This window comes from Bison bison, unplaced genomic scaffold (genome assembly GCF_000754665.1).
Source record: "Bison bison bison isolate TAMUID 2011002044 unplaced genomic scaffold, Bison_UMD1.0 scf7180017864072, whole genome shotgun sequence".
Taxonomy (NCBI): Eukaryota; Metazoa; Chordata; class Mammalia; order Artiodactyla; family Bovidae; genus Bison; species Bison bison.
The window spans coordinates 7,217,503-7,231,407 of NW_011494644.1; the positions used below are offsets into that span (position 1 = coordinate 7,217,503).

The 13,905-nt window shown below is 39.4% G+C and overlaps 1 pseudogene; it reads right to left on the bottom strand.

Annotated features, from left to right (window-relative positions):
* LOC104986738 overlaps window positions 1-5,058 on the bottom strand; it is a 120,867-nt pseudogene extending 115,809 nt beyond the window's left edge.
* Between the last annotated feature and the right edge of the window lie 8,847 nt (window positions 5,059-13,905).

Below are 13,905 nucleotides of genomic sequence, written 5' to 3' on the forward strand. Positions count from 1 at the left end.
CATTGTGTGACTCATGATTGAGGCGGCCCTTATGGCGGGCTGTCAAACTGTTTTGGCTTCCCCGTTATTACTTTGTAACTCAAATTGTTGCCTTTATAAAAAGATACTATGTCTTGCCCCCCCCCCCCCCACACATTGTAGTCAGGCGGATTCTGTTGCACTGGAAACAGTTTTGCCCTTGAACTTTACCGAGCATAGACTGCGTTTTGTTTTCTTTTGAAAATACATTTATACCTACGTTCGGCGTGTGCTCCTTTTATCAGGTGGTAAAATAATTAAAAAACATTCCCAGTAAGTGGTTCTCACTCCTTTTGGACCTGAGTGCTTTTGCACTGGTAACTTAAATCATCACCACAAAGGGCTTTTTTTGTTTTTTAAACGATGCCCCTATGAAAATGTCGAGCTTTATTGAGCTGTAATTGCTTAAGCATCAAGGCATTTAACTCTTTTTCACATTCATTTTCTGGTCTTACAGTCTTTTCCTTTCTTTTTCGCCGTTTTCTTTTGCATCATATTGGGACACTGAGAGAAACTTCTAGATTAGCCTAATCAGTGAGCAGCTTTTACTTGAACGAAATAAAATAAAAATTGTCTGTCTCAGGTCTTAATGTAGTTTGTGCTTGGTGATTGTAAGTTTTGTGTTTGTATTGGGTCTTAACCTTGTATTGAGGTCTTAACATTCACAATTCAAATCATCTGAATGTATTTTCAGCATATAGAATCATTTCAAATTGCTGGTCTTTGGGGTTATATAGATATTAATTTGTTAAACTGGTCATTAAAGAATCTGTTAAGTCAGTGAAGGATGGTCGTCATTGGTTTAACAAATAAGAGATATTCTGTTATTCAAAATAATTACACAATCATTTAAAGGAAATTAAGCCTGACTAAATAACCAGATATTTAAGTCTTGTTAGAAGCTATTAACGTTAAGATATGAAACAATTAAACAGGTTGAGTTTTTAAGATACACTTTCAGAAGGGAGCTTTGAGTGTTACTCTTTCTATTTTTGCTTTGTCAGGTAACTATCAGTATAATTTCTGTGGAGGTTTTCTGGGACGTAATTAAAAATTGTCTCTACCACAGGTATAATTTCTATATGCTATTACAAGTTGGATGGAACTTGGAGTCTGTATCAGCTGTGTATCAGAGTTTGAATCCCAGCTTTGTCACTTAACAATATGACCTTGACTCTAGGCAAATCACTTAGCCTCTCTCTTCCTAATCTGTAAAGGGAGAGGTTTGGGCCTGCAGTTGCCAAGGTCTGTTAGGCCCCTTGGGTTTTATAAAAAGGAGTCAAGTGTTGTCCCTGGCCACAGACTCCATGTGCATTGTCGGAGGAAGGCTGTAATGGGCACACGAATAACTACCACCAGGCTAATGGTGCGAGGGTCAAAAGAAGATAACCATTCCATTCATAAATTCCAAGATCTTCAGCTGGTCAGAAGGAATGAAAAGGAAAAACAAATATAAAGGATGTTACAGGCCACTGTGTACCAAGGTCCCTGTGCGAGGGGAACATTTCCTAAAGGTTAAAAGTTTTCTGAGGAGGGAGAGAAGATTAGGTGGGCAAATGCTTCCTTTCAACTCCATCCTTAGCGCTGTGCTTCCTTTTTTCCAAATAAGGAGAGTATATTTGTCTTTACCAATTTGTGCCTCCCCAGGAAGGCATTATCCTATATTCAGTTAGTAAACATTTCTTGCCCATCTTAGATGTTCCAAATGCAAGGCTAGGCACTAGGGAAGTTAAGAACGGCAGCAGCTGAGTTTAGTGGGTGTTTTCTGTCTGCCTGGCACACTTTGAAGATCTTACATCGACTCATCTGATCCTGGAACTCTCTGAGGTAGGTGCTTTCAGGATCTCGGTCTCTGTTTTACAGGTGAAGACTTTGATGCACAAAGAGGTTAAGTAACTTCCAGGAGGCCACACCACTGGTAAACTGCAGGAGATGTTACGCTTTGGGCTATATTGTGTTGCCTTGCAAGAGGCATGGTTCTTCACTTCCAAAAAACGTGAAAGTCTCTTTGGAGAGGCAGAACCCACATATACAGGCAGCACTCCTCTCATCCTGGGCACTGTTGACCTCTTTTTTGGCTGTGCCACGAGGCACGTGGGATCCTAGTCCCCTGACCAGGGATCAGACCTATGCCCCCTGCACTGGAAGCTCGGACTCTTAACCACTAGACCCACTGTTGACATTTTGACCAGATCATTTGTTTTGAAGTCTGCCCTGTGTACTACGGGATGTGTAGCAGCATTGGCCAGAAATACTCACTCAGGTGTGACAGTCAAAAAACGCCTTAAGATAGCACCAGAGGTCCCCTCGGGTGAAATCACCCCCACTGTTCTAGATCTTCATGTTTCCTGAATATAACCAAACATTTGGATTTTTAACATTAAATCTGTAAGCATTAAATATCTTTTGTAATACCCTGGGACTCCAAATTCCCACTGTGTAGACCCCCTGTTGGGAAACTCCTCCAGTCTCTGAATGAATGACGGAAGTCTTATTGCCATTCTCCTTTTCCTCTGCTAAGCTGCAAACCCTGAAGACAGAGTGCCAGGTAGCCAGAGCCAGTTAAATAAAATTGGCACAGTGGATAAGTTTGGTTGCCCACATGAGGTCAACTCTCTTAATTTACTGTCGGCCATTAAAGTTGTCACTTTTTGTCAGTATCCTGGCATTCAAAAGACAAATGTGTAATGTAATGTCTAGATACGGGAGATCACCACTGAAACTAAATTTTAAAGAATGGAATCCATTTTAGAAGGCAGAGAAAAAGGCAGTGTAGGAACAACAGCAGAAATAAAGGTACGGCATCCAGAAAGTATAGGCAATTTGAAACAGCAGTAAGTAGTTTAGTTGCATTGGTGTGTAAGGGTCGGGGCAGGGGTAGAGTTTCTTGAATATCCGGTGGAGGATATTTTGCATAAATCCTACATTGTGGGAAGCTACTACGAAGCTTTTAGGTAGGGTGGTGATAGGATAGAAAAATGATAACTAGTGATCTGGGCAAGAGGTGAGGACGACCTGAATTAAAGTGGTAGTAGAAAAGCAGGAGTGTGATTACGCAGATGTTAAATCTGGGGGTTGGCACCTACTTACTGGAATTAGTTGTGAGAGGAGTCTTGGAACTGCAGGAGTCTTGGGACTTGCCTGCCCATCCAGTGGTCAGGAATCTGCCATCAAGTGTGGGAGAGTTGGGATCAATCCCTGGTTGGGAAACTAAGAGCCTATGTGCTTTGGGACAGCTCAACCCATGGGCAGCAGCTGTTGAGCCTTCGAGCTCTAGAACCTGTGCACCACAACGAAGACCTGATGCAGCTAAATTAAAAAAAAAAATCCACTAAATATACAGGGGTCTCCGTCTTGGGTGGAGGGGAGATTGACTCAGCCTCTGAATAAAATAAATGTGAGAACAGACATCGAGGTTTGGGGAAAAAAGATGATAAATTACAGTGTATGGTTTAAAAAAAAAAATCCCTTCTAATTCAATGTATCTAACATTAAAAAGTAAGTATATGTGTGTGTATATAAAGTAAATTCATATGTAAATATATATATAAAGTACATATATAAATTAAATTTTGTAAATTATATGTATAGGAAGCCAAAATGATAAAATCATTGCGTATTTAGATCTAGACCATAACACCAGCTAATATTTGGATCCCTTCATTTCACAAGTGAGAAAGCTGTGGTCAAGGTTATAGTCTCTAAAGTGACAAATCTGGGATTCAGACAGACCTTTTGACTCTAGGGTATTTCAGGCTAGGCAGTATTTTATATTGCACAACAGGAAAAAAGGTAACTTGGGTTTCTTCTTTCTTTCTGAAAATAGAGTAATTACCTCAATAGACTATTTTGTGACCATTTTACTAATGTAGTGTGTTATCTGAAGTAGAAGTTACATGCTTTATGTTATGCTGATTTCCCCCCCGCCCCTAAAACCAACCATTAAATGCCATCACATGAGAGAAGTTGTTAAAGATTTTGCATACTGTATAATGTAGCATCTAACCTGGAATGTTTTTATCTGAGACACCTTTACCTGGGATGTGCTAACTAAGAAAAAACTAGAGAAAGCAGGTGTGAACTTCCTAGATAGGGTGCTCTTGGAATTCACCCAACTTTATTTGGGGGGAGAAGCTTCTGATTTTGTTCAATTTTTGTGTTGCTTTCCTGTGATGTGCTTTGTAGGCCAACAATTTCATATTGATAGGTTTCTTTCTAGCTTTATTTGGAAGCTATGTGGTACATCAGTTGGTAGAATAAATGAATCGTAAAAGGTAAGCTTAATTTTAACGTGTGTAACAACCCTCTATGGAAATTTTAAATATAAACATTAAAAAACCTGAGTACCATTCTGTAACCTCTTTTGAATTTTGGTATCTGAAATAAATCTGTGAGTATAAATTACCGTCCTTTACAGCTCCGTTTCATGACAGTCTCAAAAGTATTGCCCACAGTTGGAAAGACTTAAATATGGCTGTATATGTTCTGCTTAGGTTAACTTATGATGTCTCTCACTCAAAATCAAGAAAATGTCCTCCCATTTAAAAATTTTTTAAAATCATCCTAATCTTGATTAAAGTAGCAAGAAGAGTGCAGTGAACATTTGTATCTCCACCTAGGTTTACCAGGTACTAGTGTTTTGCCACATTGGTTTTATCATGCCATCACCCCTAAATAAAAACCAAGGGCATTCTGTGTAACAGCAATCAAATAGATCACAGTTGGAGAGGTTTAGCTTTGTTACAGTACTATTTGGTTCATATTCAGATTTTCCCAGTTGTCCTAATAATGTCTTGTCTTCTTTTTTCTCAGTTCCTTAATCCAGGGTTGCATTTAGTTGTCTTCATTTCCTTCCATCAGGAGCAGTTCTTCATCCATTTCTTCCCCGTTAGTGACTGACATTTTGGTATAGTCCGGACTAGTTGTTTCTGTGGACTTGAGTTTGGATTTGTCCCGTGGTTTCTGTACGATTAGGTTCAGGTTGGACCTTTTTGGCGGCAGTGTCACGTAGGTGACGTGTTCGTTGTCAGTGCCTCCCATCAGGTGCCCTCCCCACCACTCGGAAGGAAATTAACTGAAGGTTTACCCAGTACTTTTACCTTTACACTAACTCAGTGTTTTGTTTTGTTTTGTTTTTCATTTTAGGATGTGCCAAACAATTAGTTGAAGCTGAGGTATAATTTTAAATAGTTGAGGTTACAATAATTACAAGTCTTTTTTAAATTGGCCAACTGTAATGATTGCAACTTTTTTGAAAGGTTATTCTGAAGAGAACTTCTTTTATTGTTAGACATAAACGTTGTGTGTTTTTGGCTTTTCACCTGTAATAAACTGATAACCCAGGTAAGAAAATGAAACGTTGGGCTGGGCTTGTGATACGCTTTCTTCAAAAGAACGCCCCTGTTGAAATTAGAGTGGCATTGTGGCACTGGAACAGTCTCTCATCTTGAATTCCGCAGGGACCACAGATGGTAGGAAATAGTTCAAAAAACTGAATGTGTGCTTAAAAAAAATCCTTAGCATACTTCAAAGGCTGTGGCTCCCCAAATACTAAGAAACATTGTATCATAGGGAGGATGATAGAGGAGCTGAATAATGTGAATAAAGAGATTTTTAAGATTTAAAAAAGAGAAAGTAACATTTGACTAAGGCATAGTTTCCCTTAAAAAAAAAAACCTCAAACAGCAACAATGTGAAAATAAAAGAGTTGACCCTCAGGGAGTTGGTTCCAAAACCCCCAGCCCAGCCCATTCCAAAATCCAGAGATGCTCAGATTCCTCATATAAAATAGCATAGTGTTTGCATATAACTTACACACTTTCTCCCTTATATTTAAATCATCTTTTAGATTACTTATAATACTTTATTCAATGTAAATATTATGTAAATAGTTGTAAATACAGTGTAAATGCTATCTGAACATTTGCCCATGTATAGCTATTCAGGTTTTGCTTTTTAGAACTTTCTGGAATTTTTTCTGATCCTTGGTTAATTGAATCTGAATTTGGAATTTGGGCTTTGGGAGCCCAACTATATAGTTTAAATGTCCTATCAAGGTGGTCTTGAATTGCATACTCTGTGTGAGCTGGTTATGAAGCAGAAATCCTAGCGTTTCTACTCTTTTAACAGGGAAAAGGCATTTTGAATTTTAGTGTGTTGTGTGACCATGACTCAGCTGACTTCCCGTTTCAAATGGAATGTTCAAAACAGATTGAAACTTGGTTAAGGAATTTTATACTTTGAACCTTACAAGATATTTTCTGCAAACATCAATTGATTAGATTTTGTGTAAAAACAAACACGATGAAACCAAGTCATTTGTTTTGCTGTTCTTACTAGTAATTTTGAGTCAGCCAGCATTGATTGAACGGCTTGCTGCAGTGATACTGAATATTTTTTACAATTTTGACATCTGTGCTTTGTTGACTTTGGTCTCTTTGTTCTCTTACTCTTTTGGAGTATCCCCATAAAACACTAGAACAGAGTGCTATGTGGTGTGAAATATGCACTGATTTTAAATGTGTTTTAAGCATTACTTCACCGTGTCAGGGGCTTCCCCGGTGGCTCAGACAGTAAAGAATCTGCCTGCAGTGCGGGAGACCCAGGTTTGATCCATGGGTCGGGAAGATCCCCTGGAGAAGAGAATGGCAACCCACTCCAGGATTCTTGGCTGGAGAATCCCATGAACAGAGGAGCCTGTTGGGGTCCTCAGTCTATGGGGTCACAAAGAGTCAGACACAACTGAGCAAATCTCTGTTTGTTGCTGTTAATTGACCGTGCAAGGATGTCAGAGAAATATGTTTCACTTAATATTCTACTTGTGAGTCCCTAGATGATGTGAGGCACATAAGTGAGAATTTCACTGTGAAAAGCTAGAAGGGAATGTAAAATGTGCCTTCTCTACATTGCTGCAAGTTAATCATGCTCAAGCTGCAGTTCTCAGCCTGTCACTTAGAAACTTCCACCGCTTCTCTAATGACTCTGGAATTGAAGCCCAAACTCTAGTCTGTGCTAAGCTTATCTGTTTAGCTTTATCCCTTCTACCTCTTGCTCTGTCCTCAGTTCCTCCTCCTCTGAATGTCTTCTTCAATTTCTCCCTCAAAAAAATTTTTTTCTAACACTTTGACATAGCATAAAGTTCACCCTTTTAAAGTGTATGATTCATTGGTTTAGTTTATTTGCAGAATTGTGCAATCATCACAGCTCCCTAATTCCAGAACATTTTTTATACCCCCCTCCCCCCACCCCTCAAAAAATAACCCATACTTACTATTGATCACTCCCCCTTCACCCCACCTCTGGCCTCTGGCAAACCACTAGTCTATACTCTGTCTGTATGGTTTTGCCTATTCTGGACATTTTGTATAAATGGAATCATGTGACCTTTTGTCTTGCTTGTTTCACTAAGCATGTTTTTACAGTTCATGCATGTTGTGGCATGTATCGGCACTCCATTCTTTTTATGGGCAAAAAATAATCCATTGTGTAGCTATACCACATTGGGTTTATCCATTCACTGGTTGGTGGGCATTAAGGATGCTTCCACTTTTGGGCTATGATGAATGATGATGCTGTGACCATTCATTTACAAGTGTTTGTGTGGACGTGTGTTTTCAGTTCTCTTGGGGATGCACCTTGGGGTGGAATTTCAAGGCATGTGTTCTATGTTTTAACTTTCTGAGGGACCACCAAGCCTTTCCAAAGCAGCTGCACCCATTTTCCATTTCTAACAGCAGTGTATTTCATTTTCTCCACGTCCTCACCGATGTGAGTGGTATCTCATTGTGATTTTGATTTGCGTTTCTGTAATGACTGATAACGCTGCACATCTTTTCATAGCTTACTGACCATTTGTGTATTTGATTTGGAGAAATGTCTATTCAAATTCTGTGCCCATTTTAAATTTGGTTATATTTTATTGTTGAGTTGTCAAGAGTTCTTTATATGTTCTAGATGCAAGTCCTTTATTGGATTAATGATTTACAAATATTTTCTCCCATTCTGTGGGTTGCCTTTTCACATTCTTGATGTCCTCTGAAGCACAGAAATTTAAAATTTTGGTACAGCCAGTTTGCTGTCTTAAACTATTTTAAAATTTTTATTTATCTCTAATTGGAGGATAATTGCTTTATAATATTGTGTTGCTTTCTGCCATACATCAACATGAGTCACAGCCATAGATGTACATATGCCCCCTCCCTCTTGAACCTACCCACCCCATCCCACCCCTTTAGGTTGTCACAGAGCACTGCTTTGAGCTCCCTGTGTCATAGCAAATTCGTGCTGGCTATCTGTTTACGTACAGGAATAGATATGTTCCCATGCCACTCTCAGATTATCCCACCCTCTCCTTCCTCCACTGTGTCCACAAGCCTGTTCTCTATGTCTGCATCTCCATTGCCGCCCTACACGTAGCTTCATCAGTACTTCTAGAAAGTATCATCTTTCTAGATTTCCATATCTATGCATTAATGTATGATATGTCTTTCTCTTTCTGACTTCACTCTTTTTTAATAGGCTTTAGGTTCATCCACCTCATTAGAACTGACTCAGATGCATTCCTTTTAATGGCTAAGTAGTATTCCTGCATTGGAGAAGGAAATGGCAACCCACTCCAGTGTTCTTGTCTGGAGAATCCCGGGGACGGGGCAGCCTGGTGGGCTGCCGTCTCTGGGGTCGCACAGAGTTGGACACGACTGAAGCGACTTAGCAGCAGCAGCAGTATTCCATTGCATGTAGGTACTATAGCTTCTTTATCCACTCACCTATCGGTGGACATCTAGGTTGCTTCCATGTCCTAGCTGTTGTAAATAGTGCTGCAGTGAACGCTGGGGAACATGTGTCTTTTTCAGTTGTGGTTTTCTCAGGGTATATGGTGGAAAAGGAAATGGCGGCTCACTGCAGTATTCTTGCCCGGCAGTTTCCATGGACGAGGAACCTGAGCCTGGCGGGCTGCAGTTCATGGTGTCGCAAAGAGCCGGACACGGCCGAGCGACAGACACACACACAGGGTAGATGTCCAGTAGTGGGATTGGTGAGTCATAGGGTAGTTTTAATCCTAGTTTTGTTTTAAAGAATCTCCATACTGTTCTCCATAGTTGCTGTATCAATTTACCTTTCTACCAGCTGTGTAAAAGGGTTCCATTTTCTCTACACCCTGTCCAGCATTTATTGTTTGTAGATTTTTTGATGTTGGCCCTTCTGATGGTGTGAGGTGATACCTCATTGTAGTTTTGATTTGCATTTCTCTAGTAATGAGCGATATCGAGCATTTTTTCGTGTGTTTGTTAGCCATCTGTATGTCTTTGGAAAAATGTCTGTTTAGGTTTTCTCCCTCTTTTTGATTGGGTTGTTTGTTTTTCTGGTATTGAGCTACATGAGCTGCTTGCATATTTTGGAGATTAATCCTTTGTAAGTTGTTTCATTTGCTATTATTTCTTAAACATTTTCGAGTGTATATGTCAGTGAAATTAAGCACATTGATAATGTTGCTCCACTGTCACCATTCCCCGCCATAACTTCATCTTGCAGAACAGACTCTGCACCTGCTAAACAATAAGCCCCGTTCTCTCCTCCCCTCCACCCTTGGGAACCACCATCTACTTTGTGTCTCAGTGAATCTGACTGCTCCAGGTAACACGTGCGTGGAATCACAGTGTTTGTCCTTTTGTGATTGACTTCACTTAGCAGAATATTCTCAAGGTTCATACCTGTTGTAGCATGTCATGCAATTGATTTTTGTATGTTGATTCTATATCCTGCAGCTTTGGTGAACTCATTTATATAATTTCCTTTCCAATCTTAATGCCTTTTATTTCTTTTTCTTTTCTTTTTTTATTGGAGGATAATTGCTTTACAGTGTTGTGGTGGTCTCTGCCATACAGCAACTCAAATTTGTCATAATTTTATATATATATATATTCCCTTCCTCTTGAGCCTCCTCCCCCACTTATTTTTCTTGCCTTATTTTCCTAACTAGAACCTACGGGAAAATGTTGAATAGGAGTGGTAAAAGTGAACATCTTTGTCTTGTTTCATCTTAGAGAAAAAGCATTCAGTCTTAACCATTAAGAACAATGTGAACTATGGACTTTATCAAATTATTGAAGTTCCATTCTATTCCTGGTGTGAACATTTTTGTCTTATCTTGAAAGGGTGTTGGATTTTGTCAGATGCTTTTTCTGTATCTGTTGAGATCATGTTGTCTTATCCTTTGTTCTGTCAATGTTATATTACGTTGATTTTTGTATGTTAAACCAGCTTTGCATCCCTGGGATAAGTCTCACTTGGGCATAGCATATAGTTCCCATTATATGTTGCTAGATTCGATTTATTAGTCATCTGTTGAGGATTTTTGAGTTGGTGGTCACAAGGGTTATTGATCTGTAGTTTTTTCTCTTCTTGTGACATCTTAATGTCTTTTGATAGCTGGTGTGGTCTGGTCTGAAATCTGGAATCTTGAACTGTTTGCTTTGGCATCTGCCTCATTCTGAACTGTGCATTAATAATTGTTTCTATATATCCAGTGCCATTTTTCCTTTTTAATTTTTTTCCAGTTTTTAAAAACATTTTATTACTTTTCATTGCACTGGGTCTTGGTTGCTATGCTCAGGTTTTCTCTAGTTGCAGTGAGGAGGCTGCTGTCTAATTGTGCTGTGTGGGCGTCTCTGTTTGCAGAGCATGGGCTCTGGAGCACAGGCTCAGTAGTTGTAGCCCATTGGCTTATTTGCTTCAAGGCATGTGGGATCTTCACACACCAGGGCTTTAACCTGTGTCCCCTGCATTAGCAGGCGGATTCTTAACTTTTAGACCACCAGGGAAGTTACTTTTCCAGTTTTATTAAGGTATGATTAACAAAGTCGATTCCATTTTCTTTTCTCAGTTAGTACATACCTGTGTGTGTATGTTATTGAGATATAATTGACATCTGACTTTGTGCAAGTTTAATATGTACAACTTGCTGGTTTGAAATATTTATATACATGTTGACCCTCGAGAAATGTGAGTTTGAACTGTATGGTCCTGCTTATCTGTAAATTTTTTTTTCTTCACTAAATACATAGTACTGTATTACATGATCTGTGGTTGGTTGAACCTGTTGATGTGGAACTGTGGGTTTGAAGGGCCAACTGTAAAGTTACATGCAGCTTTCGACTGCATAGGGTCTGTGCCTGTAATCCCTGCCTTGTTCAGGGGTCTGCTGTATTCCAGCAGGATTACCACAGAAGTATTAGCTGGCATCTCTCTCAGGTCACATAATTATCATTTCTTTTTTGTGATGAGAACATCTAAAACCCAGTCTCTTGGCAACTTTGAAACATAAAACACAGTATCAATGGCAGTAATCACTATTCTGTGCATTAGATTTCCAGAATTTATTCCCCTTATTTGCAAATTTATTACTCCCTTTAGTTGGAAGTCCTGTTTAACAACATCTCAATTTTCCTATCCCCTGGTCACTAGTAACCACAAGTTTGGTTTTTTTGGAGTCCACATGTATGTGATAGTCATACAGTATTTGTCTTTCTCGAACTAATTTTAGCATAATGCCCTTAAGGTTCATATCCATGTTGTTGCAAATGGCAGAATTCTTTCTCAAGGCTGAATGATACTCCTTTGTATGTATATACAGCATCTTCATTCATTGATGGACTTAGGTGGTTTCTCTGTCTTGGTTATTGTGAATAAAGCTGCAGTAAACATAGCAGGTATCTTTTTTGATACCCTGTTTTCATTTCTCTTGAATATATATCCAGAAGTGAGATTGCTGGATCATTAGTAGTTGTCTTTTTAATTTTTTGAGGAACCTCCATACTGTTTTCCATAGTAGCTGCACCAGTTTACATTCCCACCAACAGTGTTCAGGGGTTCCCCTTTTCTCCGTGTCTCGCCAACACTTGTTACCGCTTGTCTTCCTGAAGTAAACCATTCCAGGAGGTGTGCTATTTCTGTTTTCTACTGTATGCGGTCTTGTCTTTGGTCACAGGCTTCCTTGTATACTAACATTAACTTAGTGCGGTGTTCTGTACCTAGTCCCTTGTGGCTGATGTTCAGTATACACTGACGTGCATCTCTTAAGCAGTTCCTCTGCATTACTTAATCTTCACAAGACACCTCTGAGGGAGGTAGCATTTAAGACCTCTTATAAACCAGATGGAGGCTTTAGAGAAATTAAACAAGTTGCTTATACAGGTCGGTAGTGGAGTTGACATTTAAACCCGCTTCTCTTTTAGGTTCAGAGCCAGAGCTCTTAACCACATGCTGTGCTGCCTAGGAAATGCTTGCTTGAATAGATTGGATTTAAACTGGTTCTTAAAGAAGTAGAATGTGGGTGGAAGAAAGAGTGGGAAGATTGCATGCGTGGTGGTGGATAGGTTTATAGTGTTAGTAAAAGCAGGAATTGGTATTTAATTGGAGTACCTGGTGCCGGGGGAGTACGGTGCAAGTAGAGCTGGTTTTTGTTCCCAGAGCAGTAATTAGTTCTATTTGGAAGAGTGAGATTAACATCTGAAATAATTAGAAAAAGAGTATTGTTTAATCAGAGGTCAAGAGTGAGTTTTGTATGAGTTGGAAGGAATTATGAAGGAACTAGTAATTAAATTAAGCCTCAAAAGAGGAGTGGATTTAGGAGAGTTGTTTAGCAAACCAGATTTTGGGTTGGGCTTTACCATTGTCTTGTGCTGTAATCCTTATAATCCTTTACTAGTATTATTTTATTGCTCAGATTATGAGGCCAGTAGAAACCCCCTTTCAAGCTCAGCTTCCTACTTCTTTAGGAGTTCCAAACTATGTATGATCTGGATCTTCATGGCTACCTCATCATATCCTATTTTTCTCTTCATTCTTAAAAGGAAGATATGCTGACTTTGAACTGTGCTTTATAGTTCAAAATCAAATGCAATATAGAAATATACAGTATTGCTGCTACTCTGACTTTTGTCCTCTTTTTCTCCACATATTTCTGTCACAAATATGTATTTTTATTAGTTTCTCTGTGTGTGTGCTTCTAGAATTCCTTTTTGCAAATACAAGCACATGGGGAAATGTATCTCCCCCCTACTTTCAACATGGAAGGTAGTATACTGAACATTTTTGTTCCCAGTTAACTGTATACCGTCCAGATCCTTTCATGTCACACACGGAGACCTTCTTACGTGTTTTATAGCAGCATTGTGTTGCATTTTGTGGATGTATCAATATTATTTAATGACTTGAGCTACTGCTTGTGACTGTAAACAAGCTTCTCTCGTGTTAGCTCATTGATTAGTACCTTCTCTGATACTTTTGTTCCCTAACCCCTTTTCTATTTCCAAATAAGTACTAGTCTTCCTTATGTTGGGCTTCCCTGGTGCCTCGGATGGTAAATAATAATCAGCCTGTAATGTAGGAGACCTGGTTTGTTCCCTGGGTTAGGAAGATCCCCTGGAGAAGGGAATGGCTGTCCACTCCAGTATTATTGCCTGGAGAATTTCATGGACAGAGGAGCCCGGTGGGCTGCAGTCAGTGGGGATCACAAGAGTCGAACACGACTGGGCGACTAACACTTTGCTTATTTTCAAAAACAAAAACTTCATTTTTATCCTGTATTTTTCATATCAAGGCTGCATTTTTGAAAATCTGATCACTCTTAATTCAGTTTCTGTCTCTACTGGCTGGTGAAATTATACAGCTTTGTAGGTTACCAGCAACTTCCTGTTGTGTGGTACTAGGCTGGCTTTGGTGATTAATTTAGATGTAGGAGTACAGAAGGAGGGAGAAAGGAAAGGCTGATGAGCAGATAGGGAAAGGCTGGGAGAAAACAGAGTAAGGGAAAAACAGAGTAAGGGAAAAAGTAGGTGAACAACATTTTTGGCAGAAGATGTGAAATTATTTTCATAACTAATTGGT